The 23785-nt window shown below is 43.2% G+C and overlaps 1 long non-coding RNA gene across 1 annotated transcript; it reads right to left on the bottom strand.

Annotated features, from left to right (window-relative positions):
- Nucleotides 1–480: 480 nt before the first annotated feature.
- On the bottom strand, nucleotides 481–21480 carry LOC117068235. Its single transcript, XR_004431037.1, has 3 exons — nucleotides 21310–21480; nucleotides 2170–2389; nucleotides 481–749 (listed from the first exon to the last, which is right to left on the bottom strand). It is a non-coding gene; the product is annotated as an uncharacterized LOC117068235 (long non-coding RNA).
- Between the last annotated feature and the right edge of the window lie 2305 nt (nucleotides 21481–23785).

The raw sequence follows: 23785 nt of genomic DNA, 5'->3' as shown, positions 1-23785 counted from the left end.
CCCTGGCGAGGTTCTGGGAGCTCCGGTAGGGTAGGGCTGGGTGACGCCGCCTAGAGTCTCGGAGCAGTCACTCCCGCACCCTCCCGGCACGCACCCCATGGGAATGCGAGCAGGGTCTACGGTTAGCTTTAGGCAGCGGGGAGCGGGACACCAACGGGCTGCGAAGAAAGCAGGGACGTTCAGACAGCCTGGGGTTCTCATTCCCTTCCAGCTCAGCGGTCTTTGGTGCTCCTCCTTCCCGGAGCTCCGATTTCTTAAGGGTTATCCAGAGTTCTGGCTCAGGCTTGAATGCTGAAGATTGCTCCCGGAGTTTCTCCCCAGAAAAAAGTTCGCGAGGACCTAGGGCTGCAGATGTTTCTCCCGATCCCTCTTTAGTCTACCCTCATGTAGGGCCGAGACCTACAAAGCCCTTTCCTTTCCATTTTGTTAGGCCACCGCTGGCTTCTATAATAAAAAGCTGCTTTATAACTGAGGACTGTGTTTGGGGTTAGCACGCTGTTTTTATTTTGGATGTTGCCTCAATGGCAAAGTCATAAGACTCAAGTTCAAATCCAGGCCTCCTCTGCTCTCCCTGGGAAGAAAACACCCAGGCCATCCAGGTCTTCTAGGCCTTCATCTTGCTGGAACAATCCTGCATTCCCCTAGCGAAAGTCCTCCCTAGAGCTCTCTTGGTCACATGAAACTAACCACTGCAGAAGGAGCATCACTGAACAGAACTCAATTTTCCTAAGTGAGAACCCATGAAATACCTAAGGAGAAAAACAATAAAAGTCCCATTAATACTCCAATTCCTAAAACCTTTCAGAGACTAAATACTCAGGCAAGGCCTTGCTCAAAGTTCCCTAAGATGTTTAGAGCAACATAAGGCAGATATGTAGGCAAGATGAAGGCAGAGGGGATGGAAAAGTGACAACACAGTCTTGGGAAAATATGCATTTTTACTTTCATATAAGCTTTTTAATTGATAAAAAAGCAGATGACCAAACACCCCTTATTCATTCTATGGATGAATCTCAAGTCTCAATAAAGAAAAGGCATATCATGTGTCAAGGATTATAATCAACATTTAACTTTTTTTGGGGTGGGCTGTTATTTCTGAAATGTACTAAAAAATCAGCCCAGCGCGGTGGCTCACGCCTGTTATCCCAGCACTTTGGGAGGCCGAGGTGGGCGGATCACCTTAGGTCAGGAGTTCAAGACCAGCCTGACCAACATGGTGAAAACCCGTCTTTACTAAAAATACAAAACCCATCTTTACTAAAAATACAAAATTTGCAGGACATGGTGGCCCATGCCTGTAATCCCAGCTACTTCGGTGGCTGAGGCAGGAGAATCACTTGAACCCGGGAGGCAGAGGTCCCAGTGAGCTGAGATCATGCCATTGCACTCTAGCCTGGGCAACAAGAGCAAAACTCCATCTCAAAAAAAAAAAAAAAAAAGAAAAAATTAGACCATCAAAATTTGTCTACTTGGCACTGAGCACACCTTCAAACACTTATGTTGGTTTTCATAGTTCTTGGATGGTCAAAACACCAGTTGTTTATGGAGAGGGCAATTGAAAAGGTCATTAGCTAAGAACACCTTATCAGAGGGTATTTATGTAAAAGAATAAAAAAAATTCAGCATGTTGCAGCCATCAGCAAAAGCTCAGGAAAATGCTGATAAAGGGGGAGGCGAGGAGCAGCATTTTAAGTTTAATACTCTGTGCACCTGCTCTCCACCACAAGATCCACAGGAAAAGATGAAACATACATTTTTAAAATGACAAAATAAAATGAATTAAATAAATAAGATGTTAGTAACCTTGTTTTTGTTTGGGTGGTAGAATTATATCTTCAATCTATATTTTTTGCAGTGTGGATTGTATCATTTTATATCGTTACTTTATTATTACATTCTCTTTTACTATTTTATGGTGAAATATGTAATAAGGATATTGGATCTGATGTTAAGGAAACTTTGGCAAAATAACTTGTGCAAATATTCATTCAGTTATCATCCTTGAAAGGAGATCAGAGAAGCCACCATACAAACTGCCGACAGGTTTGAGTTCTGATAAACAAGCCATTATTATTTTGTCTTACTGGTATCAGGGGATGAACTGTGATCTTCCCTGAGTTGAGAGAGGAGGGGAAGAAATATTCATGTCAACTACAGGTATTGACTTACCAGGGTGGTTTCTGCACATTGCTTAGGGGAAGGAAACAGACTCTGTCTTCTGGGTGGGGTGGCTTTAAGATGGGTCTGGCACACAGAGCTCTTGCTTTATGCATGTAGAATTTGATCGTTGTGCCGAAGTTTGGGTTTCAGTTACGGATTGTCCGTCTTTTATGGGATTTCTCAGTGGATGGATTGAGCAGTTGCAGATTCCACTCCCATCTGTGTAGGTCTGTGAAGAAAGCCAGTGCTCTGCCCATTCTGGGTCAGGGTTTGACAAATATTTCTGGTATATACTTGACATCCTGTTCACCATTCTTGCGTTTTTAGCACATTTCTGGTATGTGGGACTATTATAGCAGGTAATTAAAATAATTGGAAGAGATAAAAATAAAAAATGACAACTTTGAGTAGCAATAACAACATGCCAACATGAGTGAGAATAAACTCTTTGAGGGATGCTTAAATTAGACGCATCTGCATTTGTGGCCCTGGGAGCTTTTTCATACATTTGGATGTTATTCTTGGGAGAAATCTCAGTTATTCCTGCCCAACAGGAAAGCAGTAAGCTTTATGAAGGACAGGAGTCACGGGGCGTCAGTCACAGACTACCCGGAGAATCCAACCCCAGGCATTCTTTCTTAGGAACCCTCTGTGTTACACAGGGGGGTAATTTAGAAGTGACACCATTAGGCCTATGAGCTGCCGATTACTTAGTTGGATAAACAAATGCACTTTCAACAAGTATGCAATAAAGAAGCATATGAGAGACATGGAGATCAGAAAGAAGCCACTAAGTCCTGAGTTTCCTGGTTGATGCTTAGGAAGCAGTTGTTTGCTTCTCGTTTCCATCTCAAATGGTACACAGGCTCTGAATCAACACAAAAGAGCTATATATAACTTGCTCTAATATTAAGCAATGACAAGGATGGGGAGTTTATATGTTTTGGATTCATTCAGCAAATATTTAATGAGCACTTACTATATTCCAGATGGTGGACAAATAGGCAAAGCCATGGGCTTCTAGAGACTAAGTCTGTTTTCCTCTTTTACTTCCTCCTTTTCTCCCTTTTTCTGCCACAGGTCCCAGCCTCTTTACTTTCAAGCCTTCTTCCAATCATGACCCTGGAATTTCCAAGTGCTAAAATCCTATTCTAAAGGGAAAATTATACATTTCACCATTCTAAAATAGTCTGGCTGCTGGCAGAGATGGACTAAAACCCAAGGTGAAATGCCTATTTTGACCCGGAATCAATAGGAAAACCAAGGGCTCAGCTATCAGGGAAACAAGCAGCCCTGTGGCAGCCCAATTCTGTCCCGTCGCCATTGGCAATTCCTCTACAATATCAGTTTCCTATCAAAGGGATAACTAGGGGTTTTTGGCTTCCAGGAGGAAGAAGGATGAAGGTGGCCAGAGGTGCTGCTGTACTTGGTGGGTGCGGCTTGGGAGCCTCGTCCTGTGTCAAACATAGCTCCTAATGCTTTGTAATACCTACATCTGCATTATTTAGCTCTTTGTTAATTTTATTCCCAAGAGTAATTCCAGAGGAAGGATTGTAGAGTTCTCTGCAAAAAGGAGAGCTTCAAGGAGGAGTACCATATGACAGAAACAGTGACCCACCGGGACTGGGCCAATGAACCAGGATTGGGATGGCCCCTCACACCCTTATGTGCATAGGACTCCCTTGGCGATCTTGTTAAAATGCAGATTCTGATTCTGCGGGGAGGGCTTGAGTTCTGCATTCCTAACAAGCTTCCAAGGGATGCTGATGCTGTCAGTCTGGTCCGCAGGTGGAATAGCACAGCTTTAAAGACCTGTTTCTCTCATGGATCCTGTAGTCTGTCCCTAGCTTGGTGGTGATATGTGACTTGATAAAATGAGAAGTACAGGTTCCTTTTCAGTTTCTGCAGGTTCCCTAGCACATCTACGTCCGTCCCCTCTCAGCTGCTGTGAGCCACACCGTCTCTTCTCACAGCCACGGTTCATGGCCCCCAGCCCACAGAAGTCAGAACTTGTCCGTGCAGCCCAAGCAATGTAGGAGTCCTCCCGCAAAGCAGAGTTGCCCACCCCCCATGCCCCCTATGGTGCATTGTTAGCTCACCCCACACTCCCCTTTCTATGCTGTGTTTTCCAGAGACAGGGACCTCCCTGGTTGACTGGGTAGGAAAGGGGACCTGTGGCAATTATCAGTTTGCAATGTGGAAACATCATTTTTAAAGTATATATATAAAAACACCAGACTGAGTAGTGTCAGCTGCAACCTCACTGCATCAGCAAACACTCACTAAGACTCTTTTAAATTTTCTCCTTAAGGAAGAGGCCCCAGAGAACACAGACTGATCGCACTCAGTTGCCCACCTCTGGGGCTGGGCTGGTCCTGAAGGCCATGCAGGGCTTCCTACTCAAAAGAAAAAAGGGATAGGACTGACCTCTCCCAAACATACCCCTGAACCTCTTCCTTGATCCAAATATGCATTTAAGAAACGAAATAGAAAGATCAAAAAGAAGGGAGAGTGAGGAAGAAATTCCTGCTTACTGAGTTTCAAATGAGATTTTCATGGTCCTCTTGGAAAAGACTTGAGTCTCTTGTGATGGCAACTGGAAGTGGGAATTCTCCTCCACAAAATTTGGACTGACATTGAGTCGGCACTGCCTACCCATACATGATAAAATAACATTATTAGGAAAAATTAAAACTGAACCCATAGACTTCACAGTTAACCCCTCTGTTAAGAAATACAACTGTTCTCCGTAGTGTACCACTCAATTTTTTCCAACATATATAACAGAAAATGCTCAGAAATTAACATTTGTGTCTCAAAGATGAGAAGAATTTTTCAAATTGGGCCATTCCCTTAATGCTTATTTGATTTGCAACATGCATTCATAATTAGTGATAAGATAATTTTTCTTTTGGGGAAATTTGAATGAAGCATACATTCTATAAAGGTTCCTTTCACATATGAACTGCGAAAAGAGAGGGAAAATATTTCTTTCTGTGGGCAAATTTTTTAAAATCCTACCATATTTATAAAGGCACATAAATAATTAACGTAGAAACACTAAAAAATTTAGACCAAGAATTAATCAATGTGTGCTTTTAAGGCAATGTGGATTGGGGATAATAAAACTGGTGAAAAATTACACTAAGCGGCTTTGAGATTCCTGGATGGAACCGGATATAACACGCAAACTTATTTTTCATTTGTCCCTTTCACACCTGGCTACTAAATCACCCCATAGGTTGCCTCTTTTTGTCTAGAAGATTGGAATATGTGATGCTGCTTGGGAATGAATTATACTATGCTATATGAAAAATTATCATGTAAGTGACACGTAATATTCTCCGGAGGAGTCTACCTGAATAAGTCTATACCTTTCAAAAGTTTAGGAGTTTAGATGCTCCCTTTAAGTGTGAAATCTGGCAAATTGATTCTTCTAATTCTTCAAAATAAACTGCTAAGTAGATGCTAATGTTGAGAAACACGGATCAGAGACCCTTGGGATGGGAGCTCTGATCTGACACCCACTACTCCCATTCTCACAGTTAAGGAGAAACGAAAAGAGACTATTTTGTCTCTACTCACCTGTTTTCTTTCATTCTTTTCTCCCTCTTAACATATTAAATTTAGAAATACACAATTCTTTCTTCATGTACGTTACCCAAGAGTTTCCTCTACCTACCCTCCTCCAAATGACTGAGCTCTCAAAGACTAGAGAGAAGTCAGGGTAGAGGCTAATATTTTCTTCAAACCTGATGATTCATGCAAACCTTTTACATGAGGGAGCTCACTCTGTTTTGGGGAAAACTGGGGTGAGAGACATTGATGGCTCACCCAACCCTTCTGATCACAACGTGGACCCTCTGACCCAAATCTTTACCTGTTTTCATTTTACAACTTTCTTTTTTTCCCAAAAGGCATTCCTTTAGTGAGATGGAGAAATTATCAGAAACCTGGGAGAAAAGAAAATACTCAGAGGTAAAGTTTCCCAGTTATTGGAATAGTGTGCATCTGTACATGTGTGTATCCATATATGTGTATATATTTAATGTGTGTGTGTGCACAGTTTATCTACAACAGACCCAAGATCTTATTGCTAGTGAAATATAGTTAAACAATAACCCAACTTTATTACAGAGTATCATCTAGCTATTATAAGCAGTGATATCTCTATGAAATAATATAAAAAGTGTGATGATTTTATAATGAAGAGCTAAATAGTTGCAGGATATGAGTAATTTGATTTAAGTTTTATAAAAATAAACCCTGATTCTGTCACTGCATGGAAAACGGTTGAAGTTTACACATCAAACGATTAATAATGATACACCTAGAGAGTGGGACTTAGGAGGATTGTGAGAGGATTTCCACATTTTACTTTATATCTTCCTTACATTGTACAATAATCTCTTTTGTTTTTGTCATAAAGTAATTCTAAACAAACACTGAGAAGTGCGGTCTTGGCCACCGGCTAGCTGACATGCTGCACATAAATATTTCTGGTTCTTACTAATCAAAACATATGCTTTTCTGCTTCGTCTTTTAGAGAAAATGAGCAGGCCCCCTCTGCTGCAGGAAAATAGTTCCTATTTATAAGAGGAGAAATGAAATTGGGAATACCCACAGGCCAAGAGAAGTTATGTAGGAAAAAGAAACCACTAAGACTTAATAAATCTGACTTAATTTAAAAAAGAAAAGTGGTTGTCACGAGGCAGACCTAAAGAACCAGCTAGTACTTAAATTGCTGTGGCTCTTAATTGCTTATGGTCCTCAGGAAGTGAAAGGATTGAAATGCAGGCTCTATGTGGCTTCACTTAATTAATATTTATGACTGCAGAAGAAAATTAAATAAGGCAAATGGTGTAATTTTAAACAGCCTGTGGTCATGGTTAGCAGGACTCACAACAAATTCAGAAGCAAGAAATGCAAGCACACTACACTTTGGGCATGTGTGGCTTCAGTTTTCATTTTTTATGCCGAGTGATGCCTCCAATACCATCTTAGAACATGATGGTGATCGTTTTCACTCATCATGCATGTTTCTTTGTCTTTGTGATTGGTTGTCTGAAGGAAGAGTTTCTTTTTCTGGGGGTGGAGAGATAGAGGGATGCACAAAGATGTTAGCTTTGGAAGCATCTATAATTTCTCAACGAATTTTTTAGGATGTATATCTGCCATTTACTGACTTTTTTGCATGGTTTGATGATTTGAGTTTTTCCATTTTGGGAGCAGAGAGTTGATGCGATCGCATCAGTTCCTGTAATGAGGAATCTGGACTATAAGTCTGTGTGATAATCAGTGTTTATTGAATGGATGGATGGGTAGACGTGTGAGTGGATAGATGGGTGGATGGGAGAATAGAGCACAGATTCTATGTTACTTGTATTTAAAAACCCAGTTTACCTGTGAGCACTGGTTTCGGAGAAATAGAATCAGATAATAACAAATCCTAGACGGAAGATTTTCAAACTTCCATTCGTGACCCATTAATGTATGTGACAGCAATTTACTTCATTACAAGTATTGGAAAAGAAACTAATGGAATAAAAGTTCTCAGTGCATCTCACATAGTAAACAGAGTCTTGGAAAACCTCTGTTTCTGTTATAAATGTGTGTATATCTGCATCAGGATGGAAAATGCATTCCTTACTATGGGTTCTCACCTAGAAAGTCTGAGCGACCGTATACACGGGGCGCTGAGGGCCCATTAGCTCTCCTTGCAAGGAAGCTTCAGTTTTCTCATATGGAAAAGGGGGATAATAGCAGAAGTCACCTCTTCAGACTAAGTAAGGATGACACGCGTGGAGGCTCATGGTGACGGGTTAGCCCAGCGTCTGGCATATTGAGAACAGTTAATCAATGTTTGGTTATTTTTCTTTTCTCTCCTGTATCCACTGCAGCTTCTCAGCATTATAGCTGAGAAAGGTCTCAACATTTTACACAGAGAGATGCATTATACCACGTTTTATAATTTGTCCTCTCAACTCTTACTTAAAACAGCCCTCTTAAAAAAATAAACACATTTGCTCAAAATGACACCACACATTGGAAAAGATTATTTCTCATCTCTATACATGATATAGTAGCTGTGCTGAGCTCTGGGCCAAAGACTGCTCCAGAATTAGAAAACATGTCCTACCCACTTGTGATTCTCCCCAGCCAAGAACCAGACCTTGTCTTCAATTCCATGGCTTTCCCTTCGTTTGAAGGTTAAAGTCAGCATTTCATTTTTACTGCTGTTGATAACGCCCAACTTTTCCATTCTTCCGTTTTTTTTCTAAACTCTTTACTACATGCTAACACTGCCTCCCTATTTTCTCTGCCCTCTTCCTGAGGTCGCTTGGTCCTGGAAGCCGTAGCTTCCAAATGTTTTCGCAGCCTCCCCTTTACCCTCCCCAGTAACATGCTGTTCACCATTCCACTTTCTGATTTCCTTTTCTGTTCCTTTAATAGTCTCTGCACTTCCCCTGCTTTCCCATCTGTAAAGCCATGTTTCATCCAGGTGATGTTCTCCAGGTGACAGGAATCTGGCAGAAGCCTCCTCCATCCATCTTTCTAGAGGGACCCTCAGTTGCCAGAGCGAGTCTGACACCCCTCTTCCATGCCAGCTGCTTCAGGCCAGCCCACTGGGGGAACTACTCTGGGGGTGGAACCATTGTCAGGTTTCACCCATTAGCTAAAAAAAAGTCACTTGGATTCATTGCAGGTAACCAAGAAAGTCATACTGTTTAAGCTCACCAACACAGTTACACAGTTCATAAAAAATATTGCTCCCTTTCCCAAGGGACTTTCTGAGTTGATGAGTGGGAGCAGAGGTCCCCATGATCAGCAGCTGGTTTGCTCGTTGCTGGGAAACACAGAAGACAGGTTGGTCACAGGACAGGGGATGCAGAGCCCAGGGCTGCAGTGCACAGGGGTGGGTGTTCAGAACGAAAATGCACTTTTTTATATATATATATACTTTAGGTTCTAGGGTACATGTGCACAACGTGCAGGTTTGTTACATATGTATACATATGCCATGTTGGTGTGCTACACCCATTAACTCATCATTTACACTCGGTGTATCTCCTAATGCTATCTCTCTCTCCTCCCCTCACCCCACAATAGGCCTCAGTGTATGATGTTCCCCTTCCTGTGTCCAAGTGTTCTTATTGTTCAATTCCCACCTATGAGTGAGAACATGCGGTGTTTAGTTTTCTGTTCTTGCGATAGTTTGCTCAGAATGATGGTTTCCAGCTTCATCCATGTCTCTACAAAGGACATGAATTCATCCTTTTTTATGACTGCATAATATTCCATGGTGTATATGTGCCACATTTTCTTAATCCAGTCTGTCATTGATGGACATTTCGGTTGGTTCCAAGTCTTTGCTATTGTGAATAGTGCTGCAATAAACATACGCGTGCATGTGTCTTTATAGCAGCATGATTTATAATCCTTTGGGTATATACCCAGTAATGGGATGGCTGGGTCAAATGGTATTTCTAGTTCTAGATCCTTGAGGAATCACCACACTGTTTTCCACAATGGTTGAACTAGTTTACAGTCCCACCAACGGTGTAAAAGTGTTCCTATTTCTCTACATCCTCTCCAGCACCTGTTGTTTCCTGACTTTTTAATGATTGCCATTCTAACTGGTGTGAGATGGTATCTCGTTGTGGTTTTGATTTGCATTTCTCTGATGGCCAGTGATGCTGAGCATTTTTTCATGTGTCTGTTGACTGCATAAATGTCTTCTTTTAAGAAGTGTCTATTCATATCCTTTGCCCACTTTCTGATGCGGTTGTTTGTTTCTTTCTTGTAAATTTGCTTGAGTTCTTTGTAGATTCTGGATATTAAACCTTTGTCAGATGAGTAAATTGCAAAAATTTTCTCCCATTCTGTAGGTTGCCTGTTCACTCTGATGGTAGTTTCTTTTGCTGAGGAGAATGCACTTCTTAACTTTGCAATAACATTACTCATTATTTTCTTTTCCTTAAACAGTACTTTAACTCACTTATCAGATTTCAACTTGCTTTTCCACACAAAAGTATGACTTGAGGTCTTCCCAGGTTCACACGTATAGAACGACCTCTTCTTTTTAACTGCAGTGCAATGTGTATACTCCATAGTTCTTTAGTCAGTCTATTACTATTGGTGTCTCAGATGAGTTCCCCAGAAGCAGAGCCTGAGGAGAGGACTCCTGTGCATGAGAATTACCAAGTCAGTGTGCTTCCCAGAGAGGTCTAAAAGAGAGTGGGGAAGGCAGGGAAGCCCAGTATGGGCCATCTCAGGCCATGCCCGGCAGAGAGGAGCTTCAGACTGGTCCTGAAGGGGACTCAGGTGTGTGAGTAAGGCTCAGTGCTGCACCCATCATTGGTTTAAGGGCCCTCCTGGGGGCAGGGGTCTCACACATCCAGGCACATGAAGCTATCTATGAGAGTATACCAGGTGGCTCTGGGCACCCAAGGGCAGTCTATGATGAAGAGCTGCAGGTGCAGAAACTTGCTGAAAGCCCCACAGCAGATGGCCCTCTCCTTTTTAATTTCAGCCACAGTTGTGACAGGGGTGTGACCTAATGTTGGCCTTAGCTCTTATTTGAAGGCGTGTTTGTTTGTTTCCCAGAGAAGCTCAGCCAAGATTCATTTGACAAACTCCAAATCTCTAGGATGTCCCATGAGCTCACATCACAGCTCATGAGGCAGCAGGAATGTCCTCCAGGAGTTCACACGGCTGGGAGTACACCAGAAATAGGTATGATCACAACAAAATTCATTATTGCAGCAGCAGGACTGTGTATCCCTGAGATAATAGCAATTCACTCTTCCTTGGCTGGAAGGGAGGGGTGCTTCTTGCCTGAGGGGCTGATATTTAAGCCAAACCCTGGAGAAAAAGAAAGAGTTTGCCAGGCCGAAAGTGACACAGGGCTCCTGGAGTTGGGGTTGGGGGGCAATGCCAGCACAAAGACAGGGCAACTGGGCAGTGGGTGTTAGGGCAGGAGCTTCCTGGGAAGGGCAGCGAGAACAGCTCAGAGAAGAGAGAAAATTGGTCTGAGGAGCTTTCAGGCTAGGGAGTTTGGCCTCTTCTCTCAGGAATGGAGAGTCACAGAGTGTTCCAAGCAGGAGAGAAATGGCCAGGATGGGTTTGCAATAGCTCCTCTCTCAGTAAGGTGGAGGGAAGTGAGATTGAAACCAGGATCATGACTCAGTGGACACTGAAGTGTCACTGGGCTTGTGGGTCTGCTGCTGAGAGGACAGACCACAAGCTGCCTTCAATGGTCAGCCCTTTCAGGGGTCAACTCAACTGCAGAGAGCACTTCTCTTGAGGTCATGGTCTTTTCTAGGGTGGCCCAAATCCAGTCCTGATGGATGAGAGTCTACAGGGGCCTGGCCATCTCAGCCAAACTCAGACAGCTCTGAGAACTATACAAGCTCTGGAGCTCACCATACGGTTGGGCCAAAGTTGCTCTGGGGACCAGATTCTCCCTCTGCTCACTCCTGCCTTCTTTCCATCTCCCCAACCCCTGCCAATTGATCCCACTGTAAACATGCCTCATACTAAACTCCAACTGAGAGGCTGCCTTTTTGGAGCCCAGCTTAGACAACCACTCAAGAGGTTGTAACACTAACTCCAGTAGAGAGGATGGGTGTGGGGACATCCCTTCCAGTTTCTGCACACATTGGACACAGCTCAGTTCTGGAAGGAGAGATATACCTCTCTGGGAGATCAGGCCTCTGATGATTTCTCCAGACTCCAAACCCACACAGACAGGAAAGTGTCAGGTAAAATGAAAACTTAAAACCTGGGCTCAAAAGTTCTGTGTCTTACTTTTGGCTCTCTCAGAAATCCACCCTGATGCAAAGATTTGAGTGCAAGCAGGATATTTGGCCAGGAAATGCTGGAAGGGGAGGGAGGAGGTGAGAGAGGAAAGGGAAGGCAGCGAGGCAGGGGCCTGCCATCAGGCAGGTTACTACTGTGGACACTAGTGCTTAACCCTGCTGGGACCTCTGGGAGCCAGAGTAGAATATGTGCCTCAGAGTTGTCCCTTGCAAGGGTAGGATAGCTGAGGTATTTATGCACCAACTCCTGTCAGTCACTGACTGACAGTGACTGCTCAGGTGTCTTAATTCTCCAGGTACTTCCAGTCCTTTGTGGGTAGGATAGAGTTCTGCTGCTAGAAATTACCCTGAAGCACAAAGGTGCAGATGCTGGCAGGTGGAAGGTTGGCATGGGGGATATACTCGGGGCTCGGATATTATCTAAATTTTAGTGTCTCCATTTCCTAATGGCAAGAACTTAGAGGCCTCATCCATGCAGAGCTTCAGCTCTTTAGTCATCAAACAAGGATAACGATACCTGTGTTTTGATTGTTGTGAGGTTTAAATTTGAATAATATTCTTAAGAATGGTTGAAGAGAGAGATCAGTGGACATATAACGTTAATCACATTTCCTGAACCCCCAAACTGCATTCTCAAGTGTGGAGATGCCACGAGTCCCCTTCAACTCATTGAAGGTAGAATCAACTTGACTGGGCCTGATGGCTCACGCCTGTAATCCCAGCACTTTGAGAGGCCAAGGCGGGTGGAACACGAGGTCAAGAGATCGAGACCATCCTAGCTAACACGGTAAAACCACGTCTCTACTAAAACTACAAAAAATTTGCCTGGCGTGGTGGCTGACACCTGTACTCCCAGCTACTTGGGGGGCTGAGGCAGGAGAATGGCGTGAACCTAGGAGGCAGAGCTTGCAGGGAGCCAAGATCACGCCACTGCACTCCAGTCTGGGTGACAGAGCGAGATTCTGTCTCAAAAAAAAAAGGTAGAATCAACTTTTCAAACTTGAATCTTCAGACTCATGGGTGGTGAGTCACCTGCATTCAGCAAAAGTGATATTCTGCCAGTGACATCTGGACCTATTCAATGAGGTATTGGAAAGATATCTCAGCATTCAGAAATGTTACTGCCCCGTTTTTTAGGGATAACATTTAGGAACAGTGAGGTCAGTGCCACCTGGAGGATCAGCAGCTGAATGCAGGATGGAGAACCCTTCTTCCTTCCTCAAGATGCTCACTGAGACCAAGCCGTTATTTTTATTTATTTATTTATTTTTTTGAGATGGAGTTTTTCTCTGTCACCTAGGCTGGAGTGCAGTGGCAAGATCTTGGCTCACTGCAACCTCCACCTCTTAGGTTCAAATGATTCTCTTGCCTCAGTCTCTCGAGTAGCTGGGATTATAGGTGTCCCACAACGCCTGGTTAATTATTTATTCATTTATTTATTTATTATTATTATCTTTTGAGATGGAGTTTCACTCTTGTTGCCCAGGCTGGAGTGCAATAGCACGATCTCGGCTCACCACAACCTCTGATTCCTGGGTTCAAGCGATTCTTCTGCCTCAGCTTCCTGAGTAGCTGAGATTACAGGCATGTGCCACCAAGCTCGGCTAATTTTTTTTGTATTTTTAGTAGAGACGGGGTTTCTCCATGTTGGTCAGGCTGATCTCGAACTCCCAACCTCAGGTGATCTGCCCACCTCGGCCTCCCAAAGTGCTGGTATTACAGGCATGAGCCATCGCACCCAGCCCCTAATATTTGTGTTTTTAGTAGAGATGGAGTTTCACTCACCATGTTGGCCAGGATGATCTCGAACTTTTGACCTCAGGTGATCTGCCTGCCTTGGCCTCCCAAAGTGCTGGGATTATAGGTATGAGCCATCATGCCCGGACAAGGCTTTTTTTTAACTTAATTTAATTTTATTATTATTATCATTATTTGAAGGAGGCAGATGGAAATGCCCAGTTTGAACAGAAACTTTCTAGAACTATGCATTTCCAATGCTCAGTGGTGAAAGAGTCAGCTAGAGTATTGAGTAATGGTGAACTGTGTTCCCTATTAAATAGAAGGTAAATGATTGCCCTGCTTTGAGTTTCCTGGTGTGGTGATTCACTTGCAGCGAATAGGGACTCCTGATAAGATACTACCATCATGGAAAATCTTCATGGAAAGGCTGCATATCTAGCTCTTCCCTGAACACCAGAGGCAAGAAAGGGGACTATCAGGTATAGTCCCCTTCGGGGGCACAAATAGACTGCAGAGGAAAGCGCTTATAATTTGAGCAGAAGCACTTTTGTGCAAAATACCAGGACTGTGATAATTCCCACCATGTGTGAGAAGAGTCGTCCAGTTTTCAGGGCCATTGCTACAAAGTACTGGTGGAATTTCTCCCGTCCTTGTAAGAACTCTCACTCCTGAGTCTCAGATTTACTTTTAGCGGAAAGCCTTTGATTTGATCCCCATGAGGTTAATGGGACCGTAAATCCATCACCAGACTCTTCAGAATTTATCTGGAGATTCCACCCTCTCTGCATTTTTATCACTGTCCCAATGGCCTTTTCTATAATAGAGTTTTATGTTCTAGACATTAATCATTTTAATTTTTAAAAATAGATAACATTTGAAGTACTACTTCCCCTTTCCTAAGCTTCTTTTGGACAGCACTGAGTAAGTAAAGCCTTAACTATGCCCTCTTGTTAAAAAAAAAACCCATTCATAAACCTGATATGTTTCAGACTTTATGATCTGAGCATAAAAACAACGGAGCCTTTGATTCATATTCTGTTCCATCCCGAGTACAGCAGTACTGAAGGGATTTGCATGTTTAAAGGAGTGTTCAGAACAACCCACATAATGAATTCTCAAGGGTCTTCGCAGAGGAATTGCTATTCATCTCCACCATTGATGTCTGTGGCGGGCCCTGCGTTCTCTGGGGACGTTGAGTGGATGACAGTGCTCAGCAGCAGCAGAGCAGAGGCCTCCATCTTGCTTGGACTTGGGAGGGTAGAGAGGGTAGATTGCATGGCTTGCAGGCTGCACTAGCTGGTGGACAGGTGGTGTTTGCAGGTGTTGAGAGATGGCTGGTGAAGTTGGTTCCTCCCCTTAAACAATTTGTTACAGAGCGCCCCCTTTCCTAGGAGTTCAAAACCCAAAGGGATTCAATTTCCTGATTTTAAGTCTGCAATTGCATGGTTCATCACATTTTCTTGTGAGAAAAAATGTGAAGGTAACTGGCCTGGGAAGGATACCTTTGGCCACCAGATTGGTAGGAAGTTCTACATTACAATGTTCGAAGGTCTGTCTTTATTAAAATTGCAGCATATCCCAAGTAGGGTTATGGTTGGGTTTACTTAAAATTTGACAAGAAAAGGTGAAGGCACACCAGTCCTGCACATTGAATGTACTGTTTCTCAAAGGGTTGTGTGAGAAGGAACTGGGACTGGGCTGGGAAAAAGCTCAGCTTTGCTTTAGCTTGGTCTTACTCATCAACATCACCTTTTCCTTGCAACTGTGTCAACACAGTGGGCAGGACCTTCTCTGTTAGTCACTACCTTTGATGTCTGAGGAGCTCTGCTTCCCTATCCCCAAGGGTCTCTTATCAGCCTCCTGCCAGGCATTCTTTTTCCTCAGGGTTCTGTTAGTAATTGCTCCTCCCTGAGACTTCTCATCTAGCCTAACAGGTGGTCTAAACCAACAGTATTCACTGGTTGAAGAGAGAAATTGATGGATGGTAGTGGAAAAGAACATGACTTTTAGACTCAAGACCTTGATTTGAGTCTGATTCTGTCATTTATGAACTGAGTAGCATTGGGCAGGTAATTAACCTCCCTAGGCCTCAGTTTCTTCATCTTCCTCAAACAAGCTCATGCTTTCTCCTTCCTCCAGGCATCATGGAGATCAGACCTGCAATGCACACGGTGGTGACTCAGAATGGGCCTGCTGTAGATATTAACCAGTAACCAGAACACTCCATAGGGTTTCTCTGTATGTTGGCTATTTCATGGTGTAGAGTAGCTGAATGATTCTTCACTTGGTTTGGAAGTGGTCTGACTTACCCCACACGCTGTGTGGTGCCTGAGAAGCTCCCTTAGGGAGGGTCATGAAACAGATGTCACCCACGGCAGCTACAGGCCTTGCCTTGAAACTCCGGAGCACTCTCCTGTGCTGCCAGATGCCTGCTCCAGGAGGAGAAAAGGGTGCCAAGGGTGTATTTATTTTGAGGGTGGTTAATGTTTCCTCCAGTAAAACTGGATCCTTAACTAGTTGTTGTCATCAACGTCATCATTATATGAAGGAAAATCCTAACATTTTCAGTTGATATCTTAGAGGGCAATCATATTCTCCCACAGAAAATGCTGAGTTACACAGAAGATGAACTGTTCTAACTCAAGGCAAGCATTTCTTTTCTTCTTCTTCTTCTTCTTTTTTTAGTGGTTATTTATAAAGAAAGAGAAACAAGCTCACTCTAGGCATTCTCCTTCTCAACAGCTTGGGAAAGACATTGGACATAGACTCTAATGACCCAGCTTTGCCCTAGCTCTGTCTCTTGGCAGCTAGGTGACTCTGAGCGAATTGGTTAATTTTACTGAGGCTCAGAAGCTTAACCTTTTAAAATAGAGTGAACATATTCGGCTGTCCAGAGACTGTAAAGGTGGCATGAGATCAGGAAAGGGTAGGAGCTTTGTCAGGCTCTGGTTGTCCCACAGCTTGGGGGCCATGGACACAGGGAAGTGCATGCTGAACAGGTCTCAGAACTCATCTCAAAAATCATAAACCTTTCTGGACGTGGAAAGGGTTTGGTTCTTCCCAGAGCTTTGGTTTTTGCAGAGATACACATCTGCTGATGATGAATAGGAGAGCAAATTTTTATTATTGAAAATATTGAACCAGTGTCTTTGTCGCCTCATCAGCCATATTCTCTTTCAACCCATCCACTATAAAAGTGAAAGGGAATCCATTAGGGACAGGTTGAGTTTTTCCTAGATCAGTGCATGAGTGCCCAGGAGCCACCCAGAGGTCTTATTACACATTCTGAATCAGAAGGTCTGGAGTGAGGAGGGGAGAGCCTAGAGTCAGCATTTTTTATAAGCCCCCAGGCGATGCTAATCTCCTATTCCAGGGGCCACTCTTTGAGAGTCTAAGGCTAAGAACAAAATGCCTTTGACTTACTTGGAGGTTTGGTTTTCTCCTTCTTGAGCCCACAGCAGAGAATTAATCTTAAAACCAGGTTTTGGGGAAAGAGAAAAAAATTTTAAACTCCCAATTCCTCCCTTACATATCCAGAATGAGGACTGACAGACTCAGACCCTAGAGGTTTTCCATGAACCATGGCAAGGGGAGGTTACAGGAGGCCATGTGAAAGCATGCATGCAACAAGAAGCAGATAGGAACATCTCCCTGATTTTTGAGAGGGGGGCCAGAGGAAGAAGGAGAGGAGTAGTTGGGGCCCAGGCCAACCTTCCTTAGGGCCGATCTCAGGAAGAGGGAGGGTGTGGAAACATCTAGGAGGTGTTTTGTGAGACTCCAGAGACACTTGACCACATGCTCCTGTTTCCCTCCCCAGCACAACTCCCCAACACGGCAGCTCTACAACAGCAAGGACAGTCATGGGTTTGGGATGCGGGTCTTTGACACAGTGTGTTGAGTCTTCCTCACCTCCTCCATGGTGAGGAAGAGAGCCAGGCATTGCTATGGGTGCTGTGGCTGTGAGTGCAGTCCCTGAGGGATGAGGCCATCGTGCCTGCTGTGGGTTGCATCCGCAGTCCCCCTAAAGTGAGAGGGAGCCATGTGTGTGGCCCCTCCCCCCAACAGTCCTGAACCAGGCCCATGCTCGACAGACACTTCAGCAAAGGGAGCTCACATAGTTGCCCCCAAAGAACCAGACAGAACCGGCACTCTGCAGTGGCACCAGAAGATAATGTCTCAACCAGGGGAGAGGAGATGCCTTTTACCTGGGAGCCACAAATACAAGAGCTCTGCACAGGGACCAGGCCTCCCTAACACCTGAAGGTACATAAGCATTTCCTGGAGGCACCTTGAAGAGGCACAAGAAGGAAAACAGCTGTAGTGGAAAGTGGCTTTAGATTAGATAGGCTAAGAGGCTGACAGATGCGTCTTACACAGAGGAGGCTGTTTCTCTCCACAAGCCAGCTTGTGCAGCCTCCCCCAGGCATTAGAGGGAAAAAAGTGGGAGGAACTTCAAAGCCGAGTCCGATGATAGGAAATAAAGAACTCATTTGTTCTTGGCACATGGAAACAGTGGTGTGGAATGTCAGTCCTGCTAATCAATGTCAGTCCATTTAATCAAGACACAAATAAAACTAAATCTTACCATGCTAAAATAAAATTATTTAATTCATATGCTTTATACTATGTATTTTACCTAATAACCATGACAGTAAATGAGATATTTATCGTCTTTTAAAACTGAACATTGTGTTACACATATTTCCATATATTGTCTAGATTTCTTACTCTTTATTTTGGTATATTCAACCTTGCTAACATTTAGTGTGAAAAATGGCAAATATGTGTTTATGCGTGAATGTGTATATGCACTTTGTGTGTGTGGTATATATGCTGTTATGTGATGAGTTGTGTCCACCTAAAATTGATATGTTAAAGTCCTAACCTCCAGTACCCAAAAAAGTGACTATATTTGGAGATAGATAGAATCTTCAAAGAGGTAACTAAGTTTAAATGAGGTCATTTAATGGATGGGGCCTATTTAATATTAGGATGCAGACAACACAGAGAGAAGAACATGTAAGACGTCCATCTGCAAGCCAAGGAGAGAGGCTTCAGGAGAAAGCAACCCTGCTGACACCTTGATCACAGACTTGTGGCCTCCAGAATGGTAAGAAAATAAATTTCTGTTGTTTAAGCCTCCTAGGCTATGGTACTTTGTTATGGCAGCCCTGGCAATTGAATACAGAGAGTAATATACCTGTTAGACACACATGTCAATGTTCTCTTTGCAGGAAGTGATGAACTCAGCAGTAATTTGAAAAGAGAGGGCTTAGAATATGGTACATTCTTGCTGACTCATACGATGAATATTGATTGAGGCCCTTCTGTGGATGAGCCGTGGTGCACATGATCTGCTCCCTCACACGTACACCTATAAATTCACCCAACACATGGCGGTTCGGGATGCCAGATGAGAGGCAAGCAAATTGCTTTTGAGAGGGGAAGCTCAGCGAAGTGGCATTTAAGCTGGGTTTGGATGGGAGGGACAGAAGAACATCCCATTTGGGACGAATGCAGGAGAAATAATACGGAGCAGAGATGTAGACATGTTCTGGAAATAGTGACTGGATAGTAGGGTGGGAATATGGGCAGAGCATAAGGGGAGGGTGAGAGATCGTCAGGGAGGTCATTGACTGGCCAGATTGTACTGGACCTTGAAAGCCAGGCTCAAAATCCTGGATTCTTTTTTAACAGGAAATGAGGAGTAATGGAATTTTTCAAAGCTTTGAAGTCACATGATTAAAGTGGTAGATTAACATGCTAGAAACATCTAGAATGTAGAGCGAGGGTGCCCTGGAAATAGGCAAATAGATGGACTTTGCAGTAACCCAGATGCAAGGCAACTGAGAAGAGGGCAGGAATGGGTGGCGTCCAGGGGCCGGAGAAGAGAGGATGCTTGGGACCTGGCAGCTTCCTTTTCATCTCTAGGTAAATTAAATACTTTCCCATAGTTTGGCGCCCTTCATGGTGCTGCTACCTGCCAGGCTTTGGAGAGTGAAAAGCTGGAGGTTTCTGCCATTTCTGTGGCTGCCCAGGACAAGCCTCATTGGTTCTGCTGAATGAGCATCATTAGCATATTTATACTAGAACTCAGTTCCAGATAGCAGCACTTGAGAATCAAGATAGAGAGTGTTATTGTTAGGGGGAAATCAGTGGGTCAGTAGAAGAGCTAGAATAGTGAGTGACAATTGTCTTGCTGGTTACTTTCAGCACTGGCACAAAAGGATGTGGTGTTGGGCTAACTGAATTTGCACTCAAAGATTTTGTCCTCCCACTGGCTGAAGTTCCACTTTATAGAGATTATGCTTTGGGTCATGTGACTCTTGTGAGGTGAATGCCTTCTATGAGGAACGAGAACTAAGGCTGCAGGACTGGCTGGGATAAGGCCTTGGACGTGGTGTCTACCTGGTTCTAGCCCCTTGAGATGGATCCATCTATTCCATATTAACCTGTTCAAATAGGGCCTCCAGCATGCTGTCTTGGCTGTCTTGGATTTCTGTGTTTCTTACTCTAAAATTCTAATTTCTTGATGAAGATTTTGGTGACTATAAATTGCTGTTCTTCCTCTAGGCACTGGAATGGATGGGTGTCCTGGTTTGGATTTTCTAGTTCAGCCCTAAAGAAGATTTCTGCTAAAGAAGAAGGCTTTGCCTGGAGTTTCTGGTGCTGGCAAGTGTCTTGGGCCCACGCTTGAACTAATGGGTTCAACTTTATCCCCTGGCCACAGGTATAAACTCAAGAGTGAACTCTTTATGTAAGCCACACAGGCTGCAGGTATTAGAAAAACAGCTGCAGTACTCTTCTGAAAAGTCATCTCTGCTCTCCCTTCCTGAAGGTGGTGGAAGAAACTTATAATCATGAGAGCTGCTGGGATCCATTTGCAACCCTGCACGATGCTGACCACACAGAAAGAAGACGAGAAAAACAGAATCCAGAGGCCTTGACGTTCTTCCTGGGCCCCAGTATCAAACAAACTCAAAACCTTCCCTACCTCTGGACTTCCAGTTATGTGATCCCTGAAAGGCATCCACATGTGACCTTTCCCAGTAAGATTTTAGTTAGGTTGGCTAAAGTGTTAGCAAAGTCTAATCTTGTTGGCATAAAAAAAAATTACCTTGTACTATGTTTGTACCTTTTAAAGACCTCATAGCCCAGCAGACTTCATAAATGCTGGTGAATTTCTTTCAAACCATTGTCAAATAAAACATCCCATCTCCAATTAGCAGAATGTCTCCATTCTGAAAGTCCAGGAGCCTTCTTTATTTTTTTATTCTAAAAATATCTATACCAGGATTGCAACAATTATGAGGATTACTAACAAGAAAAACTCCTGAAACTTTTGAGAATGGGATTTGCATTTGCAAAATGATTTGCAACCAGACCTGCCAGGTAGCACTTCACGGAAATCAAAAAGTGGGTTTTGAATATCTAGATTATATTTTTTGGCATCCAAATTCATAGTAAAATCATCTTTCTAGCTGTCTGCAGTAAATGTGGCTAAACTCTCAGAACAGCCTCCACAAGTGCTGAATACTTTTGATAAAAGTCGATTTGGCTGGAACACAGTCACATTTGATTGACTTACCTTAATTCTCTAATCAGCTTACTGCCCAAATAGCTCCTCAATTCGGGTGTCCCCATGCTGCGGCCACCTTCTCTAGTTGCCAGAGCCCGCTCCTCCACCCTAAATAACTGCGACTGCGGCAGAGGCGTTTGGGTTGGTTTAAGATGGCAGTATATCCCCCTGTTTCTTCATTCAGGATTTCTTTCCTTCAAAGGAGACTTTGTGTTTCCCAAGTTTCCTTCTTCTGCTTGTATGAATCTAAAATGAATCTGAACTAAAAGTACTTGTTGAGTGGTTATGCTCCCAACTGTAATTTGGAGTCAAGGTATGAATATTTTATACTCAAAGAGTCACTGAAGATTTGTAGGAGGTTTTTAAAAATAAAATGAATACACTCATTTTGTTGGCTCAGGTAGACTATAGCTGGGGGAAAACAAAAATACAGGACGAGCCCTCAATCATGAGTCTTTAAAAAATGAATCAGGATTTGTGTTTTTGGATAATCAAGAGTCCCTGTGGTGAGTACACAGTGTCCTTTGGAGGAAAGAAATACCAGCCTGAAGGAGAACCGGGAAACAAAAACAAAAGCCACCCAAATGCTCCAATCTCATTTTAAACCAACCCAAATTCCAGAGGTGCCGTTTCAGAAGGGAGCTCTTCATGCCCTGGCAGAAATTAGGTGTCAAGCTAGAGAGCCAGTATTCAGATGCCTGTGGCTTCCTTTCACTGCAAAAATAGATTTAAAAAATAATCCAGTCTTTGGCACATTTTCTCCGAGACGGAGAGACCTGAGTAGCCCCTTTGCTTTCGCTGTATGTTTGTGTTGCACTGAGCTGAGGGCTTTGTGAGCTCATAGGCTACTTCAAAAGCTGTTGAAAACAGTCAAAACAGAAACCGAATGCATGTGAATTAAGCATTTCCTTTTTTATATAAATCTCTGAGTTTTTAATTTTTTAATAACATCTATTTGTTTACATAGAGGGACCCCGTTAAGCAATTTTCACTGGGTGGAGTTTTAGCTTGAAAGAACAAAAAGTTGAAGAAAAGTGTCTAGGCTCTTTTAACCTTCAAGCACGGCCACACTTAGGAGGATGATCACCTGAGAATCATAAGTTCTTTCCTGAAGACTCTGTAGGAGGACATTTTGATTACAAATCATTTTTGACATTCATCAAGTACTCAAATATATGTTTTAATTGTGCCTGATGCATATTGCTTCTTTCATAATGCACTAATCTTACTCTAAGCAAAGTATGTAGCAATTTTGAGATAAGGAAGAAAGTTTCTGAGCTTTCCTGAGGTGGCTGCCAAGATCATGACCACCCGTGGGGTGCTAGGTACATTACCCTTGAGAAGATGCTCTGAAATGATACTGTTTCTTCTTTCCCTTTATCAGAAAGCATTTCATTCTTTAATTTTTTTGTTTTTTTTCAGTTGGAGTATCACTCTGTTGCCCAGGCTGAACTGCAGTGGTATGATCATAGCTCACTGCAGCCTCAAACTCCTGGCCTCAAGCGATCCTCCCACCTCAGCCTCCTGAGTTGCTCAGAGTACAAGCGCATGCCACCACGCTGGGATAATTTTTTTTTTTTTTTTTTGGTTGTGGGGAGACGGTCTTCCTATGTTGCCCAGGCTGGTCTCAAACTGCTGGTCTTGAGTGACCCTTCCCCTTTGGCATCACAATGTGTTGAGATTGCAGGTGTAGGCCACCGCACCTGGCCAAAGCCTTATTCTTAGTGTCTAACTTCTGTCCTGGATTCTGGATCCTTTGAATAGATTCCAACTGTGAGAAGCTTGAAAACATCAGATGCATGCAAATTAAAACCCTAGGTACTAGTTTTACCTGTTAAATTGGCAGATTCTAAAATTTGTTAACATGCAGTATTGGCCAAAGTTTTGCTAAAATATATGCCCTTGTAGAGGTGTGGGAATAAAATCAGTACAGCTTTTGTGGATAGATTGGTAACCCATGCTTTCTCTTACAATTCTGCTTCTAGTTCTTCATCCTACAACTGTAGAAGTGAACAAAGATTTACATGTCACATTTATTGTCCTAGTGAAAACATGGAAACATCATGCTAATCAGCAGGAGACTAGTTACATAAAGCATACTCATACAAAGGAATTTTAGCAGCCATGAAAAAGGATGACTAATTGGAATGTGCAGGCACTGAGGGGTCTCCAAAACACAGTGCCATGAGAAAAGGAAAGGGCAGATATAGTTTATTCCTCTTTGCAGACAAAGGCACACATATGCATAGATACATGCAGAAAATTTCTGGGAGGATAGAGAAGAAATTATAACAACTCGTAATCTTTCAGGTGTGGAACTGACAATCCGAGGGGAAAGGAGGAAGAATTTGCTTTTTATTTTATACCCTTTTGTACGACTTTGTTTTAAAAAAAAATCACAGTTGCATGTTATCTTATTATAATCAGAGTTGTTTATTTATTTATTTAAAATGGAGTCTCGATCTATCACCCAGGGTAGAGGGCA

The sequence above is a fragment of the Trachypithecus francoisi genome, unplaced genomic scaffold (genome assembly GCF_009764315.1).
Source record: "Trachypithecus francoisi isolate TF-2019V2 unplaced genomic scaffold, Tfra_2.0 Lachesis_group21, whole genome shotgun sequence".
Taxonomy (NCBI): domain Eukaryota; kingdom Metazoa; phylum Chordata; class Mammalia; order Primates; family Cercopithecidae; genus Trachypithecus; species Trachypithecus francoisi.
The sequence above is the reverse complement of the archived record's forward strand: the minus strand, read 5'-3'. Positions and strand labels throughout refer to the sequence as shown.